Source organism: Sturnira hondurensis, unplaced genomic scaffold, assembly GCF_014824575.4.
Source record: "Sturnira hondurensis isolate 20B ecotype Veracruz unplaced genomic scaffold, ASM1482457v3 Scaffold0010128, whole genome shotgun sequence".
In the NCBI taxonomy this organism is placed as follows: Eukaryota; Metazoa; Chordata; class Mammalia; order Chiroptera; family Phyllostomidae; genus Sturnira; species Sturnira hondurensis.
Window position 1 is genome coordinate 15,926,629 of NW_028082759.1, and position 5,752 is coordinate 15,932,380.

A 5,752-nucleotide genomic window follows, 5' to 3' on the forward strand; every position below is an offset into this window, starting at 1 on the left:
CCGGATTCAGAAGGTCCAGCAAACAGGAAGTGACGGTATAAGAATCTCGGGAAAGGCCCGCCCCTTCATCCCGCCGCCCCGCCCCAATTCTTCGGTTCCTCTCCGCTACCCTTGCGGCGCCTAGTCCCTCCCGCCGGAGCTCAGATCCCCTCCCTTCTCCGCAGCTTCGCTGTTGCGCAGGCGCGACCGCCTCCATTGGAGTCGCTTGGCGACGCTCGCATCATTGGCGATCGAGTGTCGAGTCACAGGCGCCTTTACCGGGTGAAGGCCCGAAGCGTGGGCGAGGAGGTGGCCTCGACTTTGGGATTCCCACCTGCGCGTCTCTGCGGTTTTTTTGCGGGTCAGGTTGTTCGTTAAAGCCTGAAAAAGTGGTATTTATGTAAAATCTTGTGAAGGAGAAAGTTTTGGGAAGACGAGTTCTTGGGCAGAAAGAAGGAAAACATCAAAACTCAGAGGAAAAATCGTTTAAGGTCTAGGTTCATCCATTAAGAAATGAGCTAGAAATGAGCTAGGGTTCCCAAGTGCGACTGCCTTTCTCCTCCTTTGTGGTTGATAAAGCAAGAACGATAGTAGCTTTGGTGGCATTTATTTAGCGATGGTCATTATCAGCTGAGTTTTGTATTATCAAACCTTTAGCAAATAATCTTGAACTTTTGTGGCAAAACTCAAAAAATGCGAGGAGCGTTACTGGAAAATGACAGGCGAGAAAATGAAAGCTTATGTAGATACCTGTATCATATTAAGGAATACTTTGAAAATAGAAAACTAGGTGGAAATGCTCTATTATTTAATTTATGCTATGCTGACATTGAAGATCGTTTACAACAAGGAAGAACACATGCAGTCATCCTGCTTGCACTCGCTCAAGTTCCAAAGATTCACAGTAAGAATTTCGGCTTTCATCCGAGGCCTTTATGTTGGAAAATATTACCTAATTATAGCCCTGTACAGTTGGCCAGTAATACCTGTAAACTCACACATTAATAACCTGTAATATAGACATGACATTAAAGAAATGGTTTGTTTAAAATGTCCAATAGAAAAATGGACAAAATTGTAAGTTTACTTTGCTAAATACCATTGTTTTTTAACAAACTTATGAAATGATTACACCACTATATTTAATACATCCCATAGGGTCATCTTAAAAAGAATTGCAGTTTAGCTGAGATAGGACCTGGGTAGAGGAAATTTAAGATTGAGTTTATAGGAAGAGATTAAAGATACAGGACAAATGAGGAAATTGATGGATTTAAAAGACAGTCACCACACAACACAGAAATAGCTCCTGAACTTCCGGAACTTCTCCTTTTCTCCTTCTCCTTTTCTTCTCCTTCTCCTTCTCCTCTTCTCCTTTTCAGATGGAAGGTAAAATGACAGAGAAAAGTTTAAGTTTATTGGGAATGGTGCACAGTGGAAGACCAAAATAATGTAGAAAGTAAAGCATGAAGAGGAATGAATATGTAGATTTGAAATGTAGCAGAGGAGATTAGGAGCGAACTAAGGGTGAATGAGGGATGGTGAACCATGGGGAAGTGATTACTCCGAAGCCGAGTCAGGGTAATTAGTAGTCCTGTGTGGATTGGACTATTGTAGATTTCCACAGACTTTAACCACAGGGTATGGATTATTAAGAGATGTCCTAAAGGATTTTTTCTAATCCAGACAACATTCTTTATCTCCATTGCAGGGTAGTGTCCAGTTTCCCCTTGATAGGATCAGACACCCCAGTCACCACAGCCATTCTCTGTCTGTTGATTCTTAGGTGTGAAGAATCCAGAGTGGCCTAGCCGCATTCTTAGCTCCCAGTTTAATGGCATCATATTGTGTTTCCTGATGGAAGTGTTCCTTCCTTTGGAACTAAGATTCCTAAGCCGTCAGAGCGTAAGACAGGGAGCAAAAATTTTGCTAATAGGTCACTAGGAGTAATGGTGAGTGATGCCACTCCTATTTGTACCTCTTGATTTTTGGACTTGCGAATCCTGGGCATGAGAGAAATAACACCACGTACCAGGTGATGAGTCAGAGCATATATAGCCTTCTGGAGAACTTTGCTCAAGGCCTGCAAGCTGTTTTCACTTAGCTAGCACTGTAATTGAGTCTTTAATAGACTGTTCCATTGTTCTGTCAAGACAGCTGCTTCAGGATGTTGGGCAACATGGTAAGACCAGTGAATTCCATGGTCATGGGTTTCTTGCTGCACTCCATTTCCTGTGAAGTGCATTCCCTGATCTCAAGCAGTGCTGTGTAGAATACCTTGATGGTGGATAAGGTATCCTGTAAGTTCACAGGTGGTGATTTTTGCCTGAGGCATCGTATGAAGGGAAGGCAAATCCATATCTATAGTAGATGTCTATTTCTGTAAAACGAAACACTCATCGTTCCATAATGGAATAAGTCCCATGCAATCAACCTGTCACCAGGCAGCTGGCTACCATCTCAGGGAGTGGGGCCATAGTAGGGACTTGGTGTTGGTCTTTGCTGTTGGCAGATTGGGCACTCAGCAGTAGCTGTAGTCAGGATGGCCTTGTTCTGTGGAAGTCCATGTTGCTGAGCCCCTCTATAACCTTCGTCCTTGTCACCATGTCAACTTTGTTCATGAGCCCATTGGGTAATAACAGGACTGGCTGGGGGAAGAGTAATTCGCCTCAGACTATGAATTGGTATGTAATCACATACCCGGCCATTTCTCCTTCCAGGCAAAGTGAACAATGGGGTACGTTGATCGAAGTTATTCCCACTGGGAGAATTTCCCTTTGCCACCGTCCTTCAGGGATGTCCCAGAAAGAGGGACTATCACGCTGCAGTTGCCCACTTTGGGGTGGTGCCTGGATATTGTCCAAGACCGTATCTGTGAACCAGGCCGGTTTTCTTTGCCTCTGTCAACTGATGATAGGCAACTCCCTCCGACACCAGCTGGCTGGGAGCGAGAAGGTCGTGTGGCAGGACTGGAGACCAGAGGCATTCAGGTCACTTCCATAGGTACCTCACTTGTGCCAAAGGGCCTGCTTAGGCCCAATCACACGTATACCGTTTCCACTTGATGGTGGTGTGCTGCTGTGCATAGCTTAGTGCATAGCTTAGTGGCACCCAGTTCTTGACGGGCAGCTCAGGTCATATGATGTTTTGGTGGCTCCTGGTTTTGCATTCAGTCTCTATTAAGGCTCAACAGCAGTCCAGCGGTTTTTTTTTTTTTTCCAGAAAGGAGAGTAGTTCAGCTGCATGCAAGTGTCCTACCAAGTAGTCTGGAGTAGTTGCTGTATTTGGCTCACCAGGTCCAGTCAGCATAGTGTCATCAATGAATGAATTAGTGTGCTATATTGTGGCAGGGAAGAGAGACCAAGATACATGTAAATTAAATTGGGACTCATAAGTTAGGGCTAGAGAGTTAATAGTCCCATGAGGGAGGAGAATAAAGGTATATTTCTGGCCTTACTACCTGGAGACAAACTGTTTCTTGTGGTCTTTATTAACCGGTATCCAGAAAAAACAAAAAACAAAAAATGTTTGCCAGATCAATAGCTGTGTGTTAAGTACTCAAGGGATGTCTTAATTTGCTCAGGCAATGAAACCACAGCTGGTAGAGCAACAGCAGTTGGAGTCTGCACCTGGTTAAGCTTATGACAATCCACTGTCATTCTCCAAGATTTGTCTGTCTTCTGAATGTGTCAAATAAGTGAGTTGAATGGACATGTGGTGGGACTCACCTCTCCTGTGTCTTTTAAGTCCTCAATTCTGGCACTACTCCCTGCAACCTTCCGGGAATATGGTATTGCTTTTGGCTTGCTGTTTTCCTAGGTTGAGGCAGGCCTAATAGATTCCACTTGGCCACTAAGAGCTCTCACTCTGTAGGCCAGGGAACCAGCATAGGGATTCTGCTAGTTGCCGAGGATTAGTCTTAATTCTGGAATTGGGGAAATAACCACAGAATGGGTTAAGGGGGACCTATTGGCCCCACTTTGAGACAGACTTGAGCTAAAATTCTATTGACCACTTGGTCTCCACACTCTGGTGGATCACAATGATGTTTTAGATCTCCTGAAATTAGTGGCATTTCTGAGTCAGTATCCAGTAGTCTCTCGAAGCTCTGATTCCACCCCCCACCCACCCATGCATAGTTACCCTGGCAAAAGAATGTAGGTTACTTTGGGGAAGGCTGGGAGAAAAATTCCCAGTGTAAATTTTTGGCAGTGTCCTGGGGTCCTTCCTAAAGGGCACCCAACCTTTTTATGCAAGGGGAGGCTGAGGCTATATACTAGCTCCAGTTGGGAATTGATTAAGAGGTCATGACTCGCTCTTTTTATGATTTCATTAGACTTTTGCTCAGTGGACCTAGAATTCTTCTGCTTATACAGATCAAGTAAGAATTCCATAGGTTTCATGCATGTTTCACTTCTAGAAACACCACGATAAACTAGCCGACTCCATAGGTCCCTGCAAGTCAGACTTTCCTGATGGCTGCTGTGACTCTCCTGTCCGTTACGGTGACCATACCCACCTTGCCTGTGGCAGTAGTGGTCTTGCACTTGACTCCTACCACTCCAGGATCCAGTCACTCCCACTGCATTTAGATTTTCCGTTTTGGCGACTTCGATCCCTGCTGTAGGGTCTGGCCTATAGAGAACAGCAGTCACTGAGTTCTTCAAAGATGTTGGGACTCCCCTCATAGATTTATCTCTCACAGTACTGGTGAAAGATGTTTCCTGGATGCCCCCCCCCTCCGCAATGTGGGTAAGTAGGCCTTAAATGACTAGTCCACTGTAACGTTTTAGTCTCTGGAAGCCTTCGAACCCCTTCCTCTGCATTAAACCAAGGCAATCCCAGCATTTCTAATTTGCTTACTGGGAGGTGATTGAGATCACTAAGGGAATTAATGTAGACAGAGAAGAGAAAGAGCTCTAAGCTGGGCTCTGATGTTAGGATAGTGGAAGTCTAGGAGGAAGCAAGGGAGGAGGCTATGAAGAAGCTGCTAGTGTGGTAGGAAGAGAACCAAGAGTGTGGAATCCTGGAAGCCACACGAAGAAATCAATCAGCTATGTCACATTGCCAAAGGGTCTAACCACGGGTGTCCACCCTGTGGCTCGTGGGCTGTGTGAGGCCCAGGATGGCTGTGAATGTGGCCCAACCCAAAATTGTAAATTTACTTAAAACATTATGAGATACTTTTTGTGATTATGTGCCACGATGTATTCAATGTGCGGCCCAAAACAACTCTTCTTCCAGTGTGGTCCAGAGATGCCAAATGTTGGACCCCTGGACAAGATGAAGATTAAGAACTGACTACGGCATTAAACAACATAACAATACGCAGTTAGGTGGAGGGATGGGTGTTGAAGCTTGATGATAGACTCAAGAGAATATAGGAAATTGGTGACGGTGAGCATAAGCAGTTCTTTCAGGGAGAATTGCTAACGAAAGGGAAAACATGGGGTGATAGCTGTGAAGCTAAACGGGATCGGGCAAAAGCTTTATTTGTGAGAAAAAGCATATTTGTTGGCTAATGGAAAGAATCTAGGAAAATGGGGGAAATGATTGGTACTGAAGAGAGAAAGCAGAATTGCTGGGTCAGGGTTTCCCTTTGCTAGGAACACAAACAAGTGCACTCCGTAGGAGGAGATACGGCAGCGGCAGGCAGGTGGGGGAATGTGGTTGTGGGAGTTTTTAGAAGTTTTCGTCCTATTGCTTATGTTTACCAGGAAAATAGAAGTCAAGTTTGTCAGTTGAGAGATGGAAAAAAGAAGAGTTGGAGATT